Here is an 18,922-nt window from a genome sequence, read left to right as displayed (position 1 = left end):
TAACTATAATGTGGAAAGGAGTCTTATCTTTAGAGAAGAAGGAGCTCTACAAAAAGTACACTCAAGCTACTAAGCTGCTCCAATTTGTAATCAACTTTCCTAACGATTGGGTAATCAGTTTTAAATTTCAAAACTTGCATTGGGTTCCTCTCTTATTGTATTTCATTCAAGTGTAAGCATTGTCAGTTTTGTTGAGGTTCACGACTATGCAGTAGTGAGCCTAATCTTCAAATTTGAGTGCTTAAATCACTGTTTTGAGTCATTTTGACCATAGGAAGATGTTCCTAGACCATAGTTTGACCTTTCTAAATAGTTATGTTGGAATTTTCAAGACCTTTTTCATGATCGATCGTGATTTTTGTACCTTATTGGATTGCGACTAGACTTGGTAGGATAGAGCCCCTAGGTGTCCTAGACCTCCCCCTAAAGTTACATTCCTTTTTGAGTCCATTCACGTGCCAAGATGGCGTGATGACCTTTTGCTATGAGAAAGAACATAGGTAGATTTCCCTTATCATTGAGTATTGATTTTCTTGTTGAGTTGGTGTGTTTGCTTGTTAAGGTTCACATCTTGACCTCAAAGAGTCTCCGTGCCCCATTCGAGTCACTTCCCTACGTATTGCCATTATGTTAGTGCCGGATAGGTATGCTATAGACGTCCATCACAGAGACCCGCCAACAATGGCACTGTTGCCGGGGATATAATCCTTAGATGGTGAGTGACGTAGTGCGTATTTAGAGCGTTATTTTTCAAAGATTTGATTTCCATTCCATTTACACTGTAGCAGTGAAGCAGCTAGACACGGGGTTTAGTGCGTTGGTAGAGTCTAGAAGTTGAGGACAATCTATTCTTGAGAAGTAAAGAGAATTGTGAGTGAGATAGAAAAAATCATTTCATTCTCCAATTTTCTCTATGCTTTTAGAGTGTTGTTCCGTTTTTCATTTTGACTTTATTTTGTACCATTTTGTTTGTTTTTGTTTCATGTTTCATTTTAGTACTTAGAATAAAGGGTAAGTAGAAAGTACGTGTTACCATATATATGTGGTAGTGATGTGTGTGAGCACACTTAGAACCATTGGGGAATTTCTCCCCTCTCTGGGAGGTTTTTTCCCCGTGCATTGTATATACGCCCATCATTCTAGGGCTATCGATCTTTCCATTTCACACTAAGTAATACACTCACTATTGTGTGCCTTGAGCTTCCTTTGTCTTCTCCAAGCTATGTGTATTTTTTGGCAACCCTAATACCAACAATTGGTATTTGAGCAGGTTGCGTCCTCCCGGGCTTAGTTGCTAGTAGCTCTAGCACATGCCTATTCACTTTCTCCAATTTTAGTGAGCTTTGGCAAGCGTTTGTAGGTTGACAAAATTTTTGGGTAACTTTGAAGAGCTTGGTATGCTCAAATTTTTGGTTCGGGCTCATTTTGGCCTCTGTTGCATCTACAGACTACTGCACAAGCTATTTTTTCATTTTGTGCAAAATTTCTATCAATGCCATTTTTTGCACAACATGTCACTTACAGTCTTCTACGGTTTGTGCTATATAGCACGTGTTGTTTCCGCTTCGTTTCTCCTTTTTTGGGTAGTTTTCACATCAGGTGAAACATTTACCATGCCTTACAACAACACATATGTGTTCAAGATGTTTGCTACTGAGAATAAATTGGATCGGGACAATTATCCTATGTGGGCGGGCTTATATGATGTAACATGTTCTTGTGTTGAAGGACATCTAGAATATTGTGCGAGGCATTGATATACGTACTAGTTTTGAGGATGTAGGCAATGTTGAGGATGTTGCAGGTCTTGCTGCAAGCATTGCTGATGCTAGAGTTGTTTTGCCTATAGGTGAGCAAGCTCGTTGGGATATAAAAGATGCATGCGTTGTCTATGAAGTGTACTATTAATCCCCACATTTGTTCCGCTAACTCTATCAAACAGGCTTGGGATATTCTTGGTGGTCTTTATCTAAGTCGAATGAGTTCCAAAATGCCGGTTGAGGGCATGGGGAAAAGGAAAAATTCCGCCCCAAAATAGAGAAAAATAGTGTAAAAAATTGAAAAAGTAACCTAATTTTCTAAAATTTCCTCTTGGAAAATTCAAGGAAAGGAATTTTGTATGTTTGGAAAAATGATTTTTCCCGAACAATGCTATGGGACAAAAGGGAAAAAAATGGTGGGGTAGAGAGAGAGAGAGAGAGAGAGAGAGAGAGGGGGGGGGGGGGACCGCACTATAAAAATACATTTTTCCTAACCGAAGAAAACTTGAAATTCTCTCGATTTTTAGGTAAAAAATTAATGGTTTTGCTGGTATTTACACTAAAACTTGTGAATTTCTCGGTTTTCTTCAAGGACAACTCAAAATATATGCAAGATCTATAATTTGAGTCGTTTCAAAATACTTTATCCTGGGTTTTCTTTTACTCTGATAGGGGGGTTGAGAGAGAGAGAGAGAGAGAGAGAGAGAGAGAGAGAGAGGGGGGGGGGCCAGGGGGGATTTCTGAGAGGGAGAGAGGAGTGCAAAGGAGTTTATGCCCCCCCCCAAAAAAAGAGCCTCTCAAGCAAAACTAAGAAAGGAGCTTAAGACAAAAAAAAAAGAGCTCTTGCAAAGCAAAGCAATAGCAATAGCAATAGCAATAGCTATGTCGCTATTGCTTTGCTTGGGAGAGCTTTTTTTTTTGGGCTTAATCTCTTTTTCCTCTTTATATGAAAAAAACAAGACAACTCTCTCCCTCTCACAATCCCCTCCCCTCTTTTCTTTTTGCCCCCCCCCCAAAAAAAACTCACTATGGGAGAATGGTGCTGTTACCGCACAACATTACCGCATAAGAGGAGAGAGAGAGCTCCAAGAAAGATAGTGTATGGTGCAGACCCACTGGCACATTTTCGAGCTTTACCGCCGTATTTATGTTAACCCTCATGCCACACGGACACCCTATCACCTACGACGGACGTGTATTATGTATTCGATAGAGTCAGGTACCGGGCTTGTCGGTCCAATAGGGAAAGGTAGAGTGATCGTCGATGAGAGACGCACTTTAACTTGGACATTCAAGGGATTAGTTGGTTAAGCATGGGCGCCCAAGTGTGAATGGGGTGAGCTCCTATAAAAGCCAACTAAACCTAATTTTTACTCATTCTCTCATTTGTGCAATTGAAGAGTGCTCTTGCTCCATCTCCATCTTCTTCTTCTTCACCTCCTTGTGTGTGTGTGTGTGAGAGAGAGAGAGAGAGAGAGTGCGATCAAGCATTACAAAGGCACGACGGCGGCGAAGCGGTTGAGCGCGGCACGACTGCAGCTTCTTCTTCATCGCGGCGAGGAATCCACCATGAAGGCGAGCGTAGAGCGGTGAGTGACACACCCTTTGTTTTCTTGAGCTTGCTAGTTTAGGCTTGTTGTGTGCTTGGAGCCGTTTGTGGCTCGCACATGGTGTATTGGCAAGTCCCTTGCTTCGACAGTGCGGCAAGGAGCGCACATTTTTGGCGCCGCTGCCGGGGATATGCCCTACACTAAGCTCGGTTAGCACTTTACGCTTCCTTGTGGTGCAATTTCTATCATAGGAAAGGCAGGGAAGGAGTGTGTGGAAGATTTCTGTTTTTTGCGTTTTCTGCAATTGCTGTCAAGTTTCAATTTCTGCTATTGTCTGCGTTTTTTCAATTTCTGCAATTTCTGCATTTTCAAGTTCGGCGTTTTCAATTTCTGCAATTTTCTGAATTTCTGTCAATTTGCTGCAATTTCTGCATTTTTTCTGCATTTTCTGCAATTTCTGCGTTTTTTCTGCATTTTCTGCAATTTCTGCGTTTTTTCTGCATTTTCTGCAATTTCTGTATTTTCTGCATCAACAAAAAAAAAATAATAAAAAAAAAAAATTTGGGAAAAAAAAGTTTTTTGAGAAAAAATAAAATAAAAAAATTTTTAAAAGGAAAAAAATTCGGAAATTAAAAACGCGAGCGAGTGGGCGGCGATATTTTTCGAAAATAAAAAACGTGACTCTTAAAACGGACGGGTTGGTTTGTATAAAAGATAGATCGGGATCGGTTTCCCAAGCCCAAGCCCAAGCCCAAGCCTCAGTCCTGAATCTTATGATATATACTAGACTCACTCTTATATATATACCCTACTCCCTCAAGAGAGAATGAGAGCATGTGGGACAAGTCCTCCACTCTCCTCCTTTCTCTTCCCACTTGCATCCTTAGACTTTCTAGTTTGGGCCTAGTTCCCTACTGGAAATTGATAGTTTTAGGGATTCCGAGAGCATAGAGTGACCAAACGGAAGGCTGTAAAGCACGGCACGACCCTCTGACTGATACGCTCGTTTCGAGCTATCACACGGCCCATTCCACGACACGCTCTAAAAAATCTAGCAAAAAAAACAAACAAAAAACACGCTAAAAACTAGTCACAAGGCCTCCTAGAGCAGCTTTTTGACACCTTAGGGTATCAAAAGCACATGCACTTACGCTCTGGGCGGGTGCTAGAACACGAGCATATTGAGGGTGTCTCTGTTCATACGGACACCCATTACCCATCCACGATAAGCTCTAGACCCTCAGCGGGGACACAAGGTAGCACCACCCAAGACCCTAAAATAGCCGCTAGTGATTCCTCCTCCGACTCAGAAATCATGGAAGCATACCATACCCAAAACACTGAGAGAGAAGGCCATGCACCTCCCGAAGCTCCACAGCCTAGTACTAGTATGTTTAGCCGTTTCATGGAAACATTAGGTAGAGCTACTCGCTCGGAACCTGATGCAAATGAAACACACGAAGGGGGTGGGGAAGTGGACTCTCCTTTCACATCGCACGTGGACTCCACACCCCCAAAGAGTGTCCATGTGGATATCCTACCAACTTCTTACCAAGAAGGCCCTGTTGAGCTGCCTCCTTCAGAAGTTCCCTCTAGAGTACCGTTGGTGGCAAGTAAAACCACGGGGAGCAACATTGCTTCTACCTCACAAGAAACCGTTAACACGTCGACTCTAGAAGGATTGTTCATTAATGATCATTGGACATACGACCTCCACACTGAGGTGTTGACGGATCTACACTCTGGCCACGCCTACCATGTAGGATGGATAGAGATTGTACAATCCACCTCTAGTGCCACGAGCATCGAAGATCAACAGAAAATGATCTGTAATGTTATCCATGGCATTATTCAATCAGAAAGGCAAAACCGAGGGGTAAATATACTCTCAACTGGCCCCATGAGATTTCTGGATACGAGCAAGGCTCAACAGCCTACTCTATCTCAAATGGAGACTCCTCTAATGAGCCCCATGGACCCATCTTACGTCATTTCACCTGGGGTCTCTATGCAATCTGAGCCTCCGAGCGAAAACTTTAGCTTCCCTAACTTGGCTCAACCCTCTATCAAGGAAAACACAGTGCTCACTCCAGGGATAAGCCTGACAGAGAATGTACCGATGACATCTACGGTTAGCGCAGTGCCACTACCTAGTGTCGTAGTACCTAATATGGGGCCTCGACCATATGTGCCTCTAGCCCCTTATGCACACATGGCCCCCACACCTCCAATTGTACCACTTGCTTATGCTCCTCGAGTGCCGCTCCCTAGCTCTTATCCGAGTGGACCTATGCTCGGTTATGTTCCATATCCTGCATCATCCACACATATGCCAAGACCGGTACCCGTTCCTCTCCCACATATGATTCCAAGAGTACCTCCACCGGCCCTGCCTCCTCACATAGGTGACTTGGCAGCGTTTGATCAAACCATAGGTCGATCTATCGCGGAAAATATGCGTCATGCATCTGATAGAGAGCCTAGAAGTAAGGCAGTACAAATTGCCAAACTCACGCAAAAATTCAATGGGGACGAAGATGCTAGGAAACACATTGAAGTGTTTGAACAAGTATGTGATTCCTTAGGGGAACGCAACGAACTACATAAGTGCAATGCCTTAAGCTTGACATTAAGTGGGAAGGCTGGAGATTGGTATAGGACCCTAAGGGTGGACGAGAAAACAATCTACCCTACCCTTCGAAGGTTGTTTCTAAAGGAGTACATACGAGAAGGTGTGCTTTGGGGTGTAGCATCTCAGCTACAGAAGGCCGAACGTAAGGAAGGAGAGTCAGTAAGGGACTTCATTAGTCGTCTAAAGCACTTAAACTCTCGCTGCCGTGTAAATGAGCGCTTCAACAATAACCAACTGCTTGATCGATTCATTCGAGGGTTGAGGAATGAAGGAATCTATAATGGACTAGTGAATAGAGGTATCACAACCTGGGAAGATGTCACTGCCAATGCAATCCAATTAGAGGACAACTTGATGATAGCAGGCATGAGGGTGTCTACTGACACGAGATCCACTAGCTCACAAGCCATTGAGTATGAAACCATGACTGCAAAGCCCATTGCCAATGAGCCAAAGGTATTTGAGACATTCTTGACAGACCTCACCAAGGCAATCCAAGAGTCTCTTAAGGATAATCGACCCCCTCAAAATAGTCACATGTATCCAAGAAGGGAGCAACAATGGTGTTCCATTTGCTTAGGTCCACATAGCACTAGTGAGTGCCCTACGTTTAGAGTAAAATTTAATGGAACTTGCAACGCATGTGGTAGGTATGGTCACCAAGCTAAGGATTGTTTAATGATCAAACGTATGATGGCAAATAGACCACCTGTAGCCTGGACGGATGCGCCTCGAGCTCCTGTATTGATGCCTGCTCCACCTGTTGAGCAACTACCGCAACACATGGTCCCTAGATCTCAAAATGTTGTACAAGCTACACCGTTACCACCTCCTGTGCTCGGACCGCAGCCCCCGCATCCAAGAGTCGCCCCTATGAACCAAGTGGGTTGCGAGCCATCAAATGCTTATGCAGATGGCTGTGAGGAGGAAATAGACAATAGTATTGCCTACGGACTTGATACATTGGAAGAGTGTCCTATATACTACATGGAAGATTGTTGGGGACAAGTCAAGCCGGTTTATCAAGCTGCTGCTCTCGCATCCAGAGGTCAAAATATCAACACCCAGGCTAGGAGGCCACCTCTTCAATGCTACGAGTGTGGGGGACCACATCGAGTAGCGGAGTGCCCTATTAGGCTGCAAAAGAATGCTGCACAGATGCAAATGAATCAAGGGAGCACGTCTGCAATGCCAATACTCACATGTAATCGTTGTGGCATAGATCACTTGATTGCCCAATGCCCCTATAACCCAAATGCGCCTAAAATCTAACCCCTGAATTTGGTCGAAATTGCTACTGTGACATCACCAATACCACTCGTCGCACCCGCTTATGCGATTACACGGTCCATGTTTCAAGGGCCAGGACATATCCTCGAAGAGAGAGATACTGCGTCAATTATCCAAGCAAAGAAAAAGAAGCCACGAAGGAAGAAGTCGCAGAATACGGAAAATTCAAAGCCAAGTTCCAAAACAAACATAGGAACAGGAGATGACCCCGTGTATATGAATGACCTCGAGGATGATTCAGATTCAGTCGAGACAATGGAGACTAGAACCAATACCACAAAGGGAAAGACCGACAAAGAAAACCGTAACATGGAACCAATTGAAAACCGAATGAGAGAAAACCATAAAGAGCCTCTGAAAACACCACAAGTGTTTCCAAATCCAATCCAAGACCCCCAAGATAAACCGCAGGGGCAAAAAGGGAAGAATCGTAAAAAGAAGATTGGGACGTACCCAAACCCTGTAGACGAGATTAAGCAGGTGAAACATCTAAGAGGTTTAGTGGAGGAGACTCAAAGGAAACTAGAACCAGAACCCATGCATGTAAAAATTCATGACACAGTGTTTCCCACGCAAGTTCATCCACCCCACATGAACCATAGACCGTTAGCCATATCTAGTATCATCCAAGAAGGGAGTGAGGACAGGACATCAGAAAGTGAGCATACACCCTTCTTGTTGGAAAGGATGTTTAACGAAGGAATACTTGATCCCATTGAGGAATATGAGATTCCATCCTCACCAGTTCCTAGTCAAGGACCTACACCCTGCAAAACGCCAATGAATGTTGCCAAACTAGTGGACTTCATGTCTTCTGAGGTCCGAACCACGATCATAGCAAAGCTGTATGGAGATCCTGAGTTATTCCTTGCACTTCGAGCATTCCTTAACGGAGAGCTACGAACGGGATTACCGCAGTTTGCGCAACCAAATAGGCCTGACTCGATTATGATTGATGAGGAAAATCATGTGCAATCACTTGACTTAGATGGACACGAGTCTGTGATCGAGGTACCCATTAACGAATTAGGGCAGTATTTTGAAGGCGACGAGTCTAATGCGACCCTACCCATCACTACCAAGGGATTAACTATAAAGGGAATTCTTGATGGTGGTGCGGGAGTTAGCAACGTTACAAAAGATTGTTGGGAATCTATGGGAAAACCCCGCCTCAGTGTTACTAACATTGTGGTAAAGATGGCAAATGGTACCATAGCCAAACCTATGGGGATGCTCAAGGATCTTAAGATCAAAGTTCTAGGACACAAGGTACGACATACGTTCATTGTAATGGATTTCTCTAAACACCTTATGTCATATGAAATGATTTTAGGACGACCATTCATGAGGGAAGCACAAATGGTTCACGATTGGTCTAAAAATCATGTCTATTTGCAATTCCAAGACTCTGTCCTTAGAGTGGATTTGGTGACTGGTAAGGTACACCCCTTAGGGAGTAAAACCATTATTGATCATCGCTCTGACACCCCAGTTCACTCGGCCCCACTACAATATTGTTACACTTGTAAGAAGGATACAGACATTGGCCAAGATTCTCCTTATATGGATGTGTTACCGGGTATGACGGAATCAGACAATGTAGACTGGGTCCACCTAGCATCAACCATAGACACTTGGGGAAATAGGGGGACGACCTGGGTAACACCTGAGGGGGATGAAATGCCTATACCCTTAAATATGCTACAAGCAATGCATATCGCTTCCAACAAGACTCATCCTAAGGTAACGAAGAAAACATACAAGTGGGTCCCTAAAGCTTCTTTAGTGACCATACCTAGTGCTAAAAAACAGAAGCCTTGTAAGAAACGTACCACTCGCTCCAAGAAAAGTAAGAAAATGTTGCGATGGATCCCTAAATGACTATTGGAAGCCCAAGGCTACTATCAAGGAAATGATCAAATCTGGGTGCCAAAACGTAGATTGTGCTCTTACCTATCACCTGACCCAAGTGAGCCCAATCCCGTAGCTCCAAAACGAATCAATGATCGTGGAAAGGAAAAAATCACAGAATGCTACACACCCGCTCCCGAGCTAGTTTGGGTACCAAAGAAAGAACGATTTGTTCCACCTAGCTCAGGAAGGGGGGAGTCCCATGAAGATTCTAGCTCATCATGTAATACATCCATAGAGGTAAAAGCTTCTACACAACCTCCATCTATAGTAGTGGACCTCCATGAAGCTACAAAAGAATCCACACCTCCCAGTGTTCAAGAATCACCTAATGAACCACTTCAAGCTCGATCCTGGGAGAGTACCTTACCACCGTTGCAACTCGATAAGGCACCTAGGGTAATAGAAAACTACTGGCAAAAATCCTCACCTATTACCAACTGGAACAATTGGTTTCAAAGGGTGACAAGCTCATTTCAAACGGTATGATCTACCCAAGGAAGGGGGGAGTGTTTGCTGATAGTCATCATTCATTTGTTTCCCTCTCAACCTTTTTCCCTGACCTCTTAATCACCAATCTTAGGGAATGTACATATAAAGCTTTATACAAAAAAAAAAAAAAAAAAAGAGCAAGCGCAATTAGCAAACGAGTATGCACAATAAAAGTCAAAACATTGACTCAGACCTACACATGTCACATTTGGTACAGTGAAACAGAAACCTATGCCATAAAACACCTTCGATCCTCATCACTTGAGTGATGGAGGGTAGGTAAGATTGGTACGATAGGAGTGTTTCTGTTTTAGAGTTGAGTGATTAGAAAAGTTCTCTTTTCCCACTGATGTGCCTCCTAGAGGTATTGTTTGAGTTTCATAGTGTGTACAGGAGCGTGTTGCTATTGATAGGATTTGGACCTTCATGGAGTCTTTCTCTCGTTCACACTTCAAATCAAGCGCGACCATCAACACAAACAGGTGTTTCTTATCCATTAGCATTGCCCTTATCTTTTTTGCATCCATGTTTGTCTGCTTTGATTGTGATTGGTAGCATAATATTCAGTGCATTTGCTTGGTATCAAACATTTAATTCAATGTAATGTTTTGTCATAATCACTTGTTTAGGTGTAAAAATCAAGCAGTCCGACTAAGCTAGTTTGACCAAGTTAGGTGTTAGAGATCTTCTCTTAATACCATGGGGAATGCCTTCCTAATAAGCAATGGTTACTTAGGTTCTTAATCCGATTTAGGCAGCATTGTATGAAATGTACTAGGGCTTTCTAGTGGGCTTAACCCTATTGACCTTTAGCTTAAGTATTATAAAGGGAGTTTACTAATGTGATGAGCCTGGGGAGGGTAACAGTGTTATATGACCCCCCAAAGTTACAAAATTAAAATGCTGAAAATGAACAAACAAAAAATCAAAGTGCCACAATGTAAAATTTTAAGCTGGAAGAGAAATCTCAGCTTGATTTGGTACTTCACTCACATGTATTGCCTATGGTACTAGAGCCCTAGAGGTTCCCAGTGTGGGCGCTTTTCCTTGAAAAGCAAAAAACCCAAGGCATACAAAATAAGCACACACATCATAATTGAATCACTGTGAAAAGACTTTGGGGGGTCAAAGAAAAAGTAATCAGTCAGGCGATGATTTCATGAGAAATTCCTTTTATGGTAGCTTAACTACAAGGTTTTCTAGATATAGCCTCTAGTCATCCCTTGAACATGAATACTTGGCTCTCGCGATTAAACAACTTAATTGACCACAGAAAATTAAGAAGCTTACCCATGGTATTAATATTCGATCTCTAGTGCTTTTCGACCGTCAAATTAGTGACCCCAGACTTGTTTAAATTTTTGCCTTTACATCTGTTTATGCATTTGATTACATTGCAATTTAATGTTCATTGCTAACAAATTGTTTGAAATTCTTTTACCAATCAATGTGTCTACCTAAAACTGCATATGCTTTTTAAGAGAATGCAATTACTGTGCCAATGTTGTTTGATTTTGCAGTGACTGAAGAAGGCTAAGGACATTCATCTCAAATGCTCTTCCACCTCGACGAACCAGCTTCAACTCAATAGCTTCCGAGGACGGAATCTACATCAGGAAGGGGGGCATGTTAACCCTCATGGCACACGGACACCCTATCACCTACGACGGACGTGTATTATGTATTCGATAGAGTCAGGTACCGGGCTTGTCGGTCCAATAGGGAAAGGTAGAGTGATCGTCGATGAGAGGCGCACTTTAACTTGGACATTCAAGGGATTAGTTGGTTAAGCATGGGCGCCCAAGTGTGAATGGGGTGAGCTCCTATAAAAGCCAACTAAACCTAATTTTTACTCATTCTCTCATTTGTGCAATTGAAGAGTGCTCTTGCTCCATCTCCATCTTCTTCTTCTTCACCTCCTTGTGTGTGTGTGTGTGAGAGAGAGAGAGAGAGAGGGAGAGTGTGTGTGCGATCGAGCATTACAAAGGCACGACGGCGGCGAAGCGATTGAGCGCGGCACGACTGCAGCTTCTTCTTCATCGCGGCGAGGAATCCACCACGAAGGCGAGCGTAGAGCGGTGAGTGACACACCCTTTGTTTTCTTGAGCTTGCTAGTTTAGGCTTGTTGTGTGCTTGGAGCCGTTTGTGGCTCACACACGGTGTATTGGCAAGTCCCTTGCTTCGACAGTGCGGCAAGGAGCGCACAATTTACCGCAAGCATTACCGCACATATTACCGCACAAATAAACGCACAGATTACCGCACCCGGAAAAGAATCCAAGTAACCCATTCCTCTCCCACTTTTCCCTTTCTGTAAATCCTATTCTATTTTGTTACTTTTCATAAATTGGTACCCCCTTTTTGCATGGAGTGTAAGCAATCCCATTCTCACAGGGATTTTTAGTACCTCTCTTCTCTTTGCTTGCCTCATCTATTGGTATGATTCTCCTACTCTACTCATTTGTACTCCCTGAGATTCTATATCAAAAAATATTTTGTTTCCACTTCAAAATATTATGTCAACTATGCATTCATATTAAAATGGCAAGCGAACGATGATCAAAATTGTATTGTCACCCCCTTTTTGCACGGAGTGTAAGAAATCCTATTCTCATTGGGGTTTGCTTGCTCATCTATTGGTATGATTCTCCTATTCTACTCATTTGTACTCCATGAGATTCTATAAACAAAAATATTTTGTTTCCACCTCAAAATCATATGTCAACTATGTATTCATATGGAAATGGAAAGCGAACGATGATCAAAATTGTATTGTCTTGCGTTCATAGACAAATAGCCCTTTTGTACGGCATAAGTAGAGAAAGAAGTCAAACCAAAAGATATTTATTAATTTTCATCCTCGAAGAGATCTCTACAAGTGCTTACATCCATGTCCAACCCCATGGTAGCTAAATCAACAAATAAATCTATTGATTCATCCTCTATAGCCTCTCCTATTGAATCATCATCATCCTCTCCATCCTCGTCCTCCTCCTCACTATGGTTGGTTATTGGGAATGGTTGGTTCTCCTCGAACTCAACTGCATCATCGTCATTGGCATCTTCTTGAGATGGTATGATGGGATCTGTCAAAGTCTGTATGTTTGTATCTGCAAAGATAGATCTGCTCCGTGGTGTGACTGGAATAACATACCATAGTCGTCTTCAATACATACAAGGCACATAAAACACATGTAGGTCATAGAGCAAACACCAACATGAATGTAGTTTTGTATGTATCATATAATGTTTTAGTGAGTTGCACATGGACTTTACCCGCTCACAACTACTAGGTTGCACCATGTTGTCGGTCTTCCCGCGATGAAATTGCCCGGAGTCTACCATATAGAGTCCATTCTCATGTCTCTTAACCTCACCCGCAAACCATCGACAGTCAAAGAGATATTTGTGAAATGTTCTGAAGTCCACTTTGATTAACCTCTCTATTGTTCCATATTCCCTCACCTCTTGTGTTGTCGTGTTGAAGTTGCCCATAACTCCACTATCGTGAGTGGTTCGACGCTCATCTATCTTGAGAGTTCGAAAATGACGTCCTTCAGACCACATAGAGTTGAATGTGAAGGCCTGCAAAAACCAATCAAGATAGATGAGAGAGAGAGAGAGAGAGAGAGAGAGAGAGAGAGAGAGAGAGAGAGAGAGAGAGAGGTGACACACATATACACACCCACACACACACACACACTAAACACATTGAGTATATTTCCCTTGGTAGACATCCTCGGGCATACTTCCATTCTTTAGGGCTTATTTGTTCTCTTTGTGCCTTGGCCTTGGTCATGGCATTGTGTATCCAACCAGCTGGAATTAGATCAGGGTATTTGGCAAGCTCTTTAGGAAAGGGAGGTGCTCGCCTATTGCCATGCGACCTCTTCCATGCTTCCCTCTCCCTTTCTCTCGTTGTACGCACCTCCACATACATATCCACCCATTTGCCTATGATGGGAGCATTGAGTAGACAATGGTTGTTGACTATGGCTTGAAATTCCCTATCCAAAATCAAGAGAGAACCTTTCCCACTTGGAATGTTTGCGTGTTTTTTTGGATCCTCTTCCTCCGTCTTTAAATGAGGCAATGATGGGTCTATTGTGAAAAGATATTGAGAGACATACACAAAAGCCTCTTGTACAATCCAACCCTCTGCCATGCTTGCCTGAACACATGTACATGAAACAATTAGTGATTAAAGTAACTAATAAAAAGCGTTGTGAATACAATCGAATCCTAATAAGGTTTAACTCTTAAGATCAATGAATACCTCTGGTTGTGATCATAGCCTTACAAAGTCTTTCAAGGTCTTTAGGAACCTCTCAAGAAAGAACATCCACCTTGAGTGAACCACACCACAAATGGCTATCTCCTCAACAAGATGGAGCAATATGTGAACTTGGCTAACAAGGATAGAACGTGGGAATGCATCCTCAATAGCACAAGTTGCTTCAATCGCTAGAAGTCGAGCTGTTGGAATGGCTGAAACTTCGATTTCTTTGGAACTCACAAACCTATAACCAGAAAAGCCTTCATAATCTTCATAGTAAAGTTAGTCTTCAAAGTAAAGTTTAGGAGGGAGGATCAAATGTTCTATACCTGACAACCTCTCCCACCTTGAATATTGCAGTCTTTACCTTCGTGTCCGCAAATCCACTAATGCTAATTGGAAGCACAAACTATTGCACAAACAAAAAGACTTTTTAGTATCCAGAACCCTAAACCACACACACACACACACACACACACACACACACACACATTACCTGAAGAATCTTGTGCCAATAATGGGATTTGAGCCCATACAATTGTGTGGATCCTCCTTTCTTAGTTTTAGTGAAGGCACCCTTGAGCGAATGCATATAATCTGTTGGAGTACGGATGGATGCAATGACTTGTTTCATCTGCTCTTGATCCACCCTTGATAGAATCCAAGGTGCCTTTGGAAGAACCATCTTCCCCCAAGGCCCCATGCGAGGTGTGGCCGAAGGAGGGAGCCTCCTTATGGACCTCATGTCCTCTCTAGCCCCCAATGAATCTTTCTTGCTTACTATGTGATCCCATATAGCTTGGCCAACATTTTTGAACACATGCATTGGATCCAATAGGTGTTGGATTTTTAATGAAGCCCAATAGGGTAGTGATAAGAAAATAGAGTACCTAGACATACCCCTAGGTGGATCATTGGGAGGAGGCAATGTGCTGTGATGCTCGTTCCAATGTCTTGCCCAATCGGCCATGGTCCAATGGAGTGGCTCCATCCCATTGCACGGTGGAGCATAAGATGGATGTGTGGGCGGCAAGAAGCGATGGTTATTAGGGTAGATCACCTTACCAAGTAGAGTGGGTCTCTCTGTCACGAGTGAGGGTCCACAAGTTGGGCATGCCCCATGTCCAGATGTCGATAGTCCTACAAAAACAAAAGACATAACCGCATATAAGTGACCAATGCAAAGACATTAAAGAGCGTCACAAAGTATAAGCTTACCAGAAATCTCTCCAAGCCCGGAGTAATCATGCATGGTCCACATGAGAATGCACTTGATCATTGTGCGCCGATCACGAAGTGGTCTTGATACATCAAAAACATCTATGCCATTCCATAGCTCTTGAAGCTCTTTAATCAAAGGTGCTAAATATACATCCATGTTCTTCACCTTGTGTTTTCCTGGGACTAGAAGAGAGAGCAAAATGTTCCCCTTCTTAGTTGACTCCCATGGTGGAATGTTGTAGTTCACAACAACCACTGGCCAAGTACTCCATGAGGTAGACCAATGCCCAAATGGGTTTACCCCATCACTAGCCAGACCAAGCCTCAAGTGACGAGGCTCTTCTCTAAACTCCGGCCATGTCTGCTCAATGTGTTTCCATGCCGGCGAGTCAGCCGTCACTCTCATAACCCCATCGGTGGAGCAATTTGTCATATGCCATGTAAGAAGCTCGCTTGTTCCTTTGGTGATGAACATGTGCTTGATGCGGGGAATGAGGGGGAAATGACGAAGAACCTTGCGAGGTATTGTGGTTCCTTGCATTCCCTCTTTGTACCTTGATTCTCCACACTCGGGGCAAGCATCAAGGCCTGCATGTTGATTGCGGAATAGCACGCAATCATTGACACATGCATGTATGCGATCATAGTCCATCCCAAGCCCTGTCACCATCTGTCGTGCCTTCCTTCGATTTTCTGGAAGATGATTGCCTTTAGGCATCATCTTGCCTAATAGCCTATGACATATAATTAAAGAACACTCGTTATTGCATATAACCACGAAAAAAACTCACAACTAACACTTATTACACTTAAACGTACCTCAATAGTGCATCGACCCTTGCATTGCTCCATTCAAACATTTCTTGAATATTCAAGATCTCAAGAGACGCTCATAATATGGAGTAGGAGCATCCCTCGTAAAGAGCATTGTGTGCTGCCTCTAGCAATGAATCTTTGGTTTTTTGGGCGGCTTCTTCACATGTACACTCAGGCTCACACTCATTTGCCGCCTCACGTGCAAGAAGATCCTGAACCATATTGTGCAAATGATCTTCCTCCACCTCCATGTGGGGCGGGGTGGTGGGGAGATCCCCATATGTGGTGGATGTAGGATGCACATGCGCTCGTGTGGACCCACCCACATCGGATGGCGGGTGTGACCCCCTCCCATGACTGCTTCCTGGCGCAATCGCTCTTCCGTCCTTCTCCCTCCTCCGCCCCCGATCACACTCCAATGGGGAGCGACATCAATGGATGCCAAAACCCTCGGATCGCTAGTTTCCGTTCGAGCGCGTTTTCTCGGATCTTCCCATAGCCCATAATCATCCACGTGAGCCAAGCATATACGTCAAAGCCATGAAATTACACGCTTACATCGCGTACATGGACATGGTTATCGCTCGCTCAACCATCGAGTTCGTTCCGCGCCAACCGGCGGACCCACGTCATCCCAATCGTCCTGCACACACGACCACACACTAAATAAGAAAAAATTCAATAAGAATAAGAAAAATCAAGAATGTTTGTACTGACATGACTGACACTTATTAAAGATAGAGGTAGTGGGTACAACAGGTCATGCAGTCAGTCGGAGTAACCTTAATGTCCTGTCATAGATTTTCGCGGTAGTAAGTGCGGTAATAATTGTGGTAATCTGCGCGGTAATAACCGCGGTAATAACCGTGGTAAAATTTCAAGCAGATTTTTTTATATAAAGGGGGCACCTGCGTGCCCCCGCCAAATTGAATGCCCAAATTTCAAAATCGACCTCCTCTTCTGCGCGGGACTGTTTCCCTCTCCATCCCCAAGCTACCTCTCCTTCTCCCTCTCCATCTCCATTTCCAAGCTCCCTCTCCTTCTCCCTCTTCATCTCCATCCCCACCATTTCCAAGAGACCGAGGTCACGAATGTAAGTGCTCAAACTCTCTCTCTTTCTTCTCGTTCTTCTACACATGCACACACACACATGTACACACACATAATGCATACACATTGCACACACACACACACACACACACACACACACACACACACACACACAATGCATACACACACATGCACTAACATGCACACACACATTGTACACACACGCGCACACACACACAATTTTGTGCACAATCACACACTAATGCTAACATGCACACACACATTGTACACACACGCACACACACACAAAATTTTGTGCACAATCACACACTAATGCCCACATTAGTGCGTGCATGCACTATATACACACTAATGCTTGCATTAATGTGTGATTGTGCACAAAATAGTGTCTGAAAACACACAATTTTGTGCACAATCACACACTAATTCCCGCATTAGTACGTGCATGCGTTACAAGCACACACTAATGCTTGCATTAGGGTGTGCTTGTGCATGAATTAGTGTGTAAACACACTAATGGATGCACAAGCACACACTAATGCAAGCATTAGTGTGTGCATGCATTAGTGTGTGCATGCATTAGTTAGTTTTTACAAACTATTTTGTGCACAAATTACACACTAATGCCGCACTAGTTAGTTTTTAGGGTTTATTTTGTGCACAAATTACACACTAATGCCACACTAGTTAGTTTTTACACACTAATGCCCGTATTAGTGTGTGCATGCATTATACACACACACACTAATGCTTGCATTAGTGTGTGATTGTGCACTAATTAGTGTATTTGCACTAATTGTGCACTAATTAGTGTGTGCATGCATTAGTGTGTTTCCACACACTAATTTGTGCCCAAGCACACACTAATGCAAGCGTTAGTGTGTGCATATCTCTCTAGCACACACTAACGCTTGCATTAGTGTGTGCTTGTGCACTAATTAGTGTGTGAAAACACACTATTTTAGGCACAATGCATGTATTATACACACACACACACTAATGCATACATTAGTGTGTGATTGTGCACAAATTAGTGTGTGCAAACACACTAATTAGTGCACAATCACACACTAATGCAAGCATTAGTGTGTTTCCACACACTAATTTGTGCCCAAGCACACACTAATGCAAGCGTTAGTGTGTGCATACCTCTCTAGCACACACTAATGCAAGCATTAGTGTGTTCTTGTGCACTAATTAGTGTGTGAAAACACACTATTTTACGCACAATCACACACACTAATGCTTGCATTAGTGTGTGCATGCATTAGTGTGTGCCCACACACTAACTTGTGCCCAAGCACACACTAATGCAAGCGTTAGTGTGTGCATACCGTGCTAGCACACACTAATGCTTGCGTTAGTGTGTGCTTGTGCACTAATTAGTGTGTGAAAACACACTATTTTAGGCACAATGCATGTATTATACACACACACACTAATGCAAGCATTAGTGTGCATGCATTAGTGTGTTTCCACACACTAATTTGTGCCCAAGCACACACTAATGCATTAGTGTGTGCATACCTCTCTAGCACACACTAATGCAAGCATTAGTGTGTACTTGTGCACTAATTAGTGTGTTTTCACACACTATTATTGTGAGCATTGGTGTGTGAAAACATTGTACACACTAATTCTTGCATTAGTGTGTGCTTGTGCACTAATTAGTGTGTGAAAACACACCAATGCATGCACACACACCCTAATTGGGTGTGTGTGCATGCATTGGTGTGTTTTCACACACTAATTAGTGCACAAGCACACACTAATGCAAGCATTAGTGTGTGCATGCGTTACAAGCACACACTAACGCTTGCATTAGTGTGTGCTTGGGCATGCATTAGTATACCAAAACGTACCTCCATTAGCATTAACAATATACCAAAACATACCTCCACCT

This window comes from Adiantum capillus-veneris, chromosome 3 (assembly GCF_014529385.1).
Source record: "Adiantum capillus-veneris isolate H3 chromosome 3, ASM1452938v2, whole genome shotgun sequence".
Classification (NCBI taxonomy): domain Eukaryota; kingdom Viridiplantae; phylum Streptophyta; class Polypodiopsida; order Polypodiales; family Pteridaceae; genus Adiantum; species Adiantum capillus-veneris.
This window is presented reverse-complemented; position numbering follows the sequence as displayed.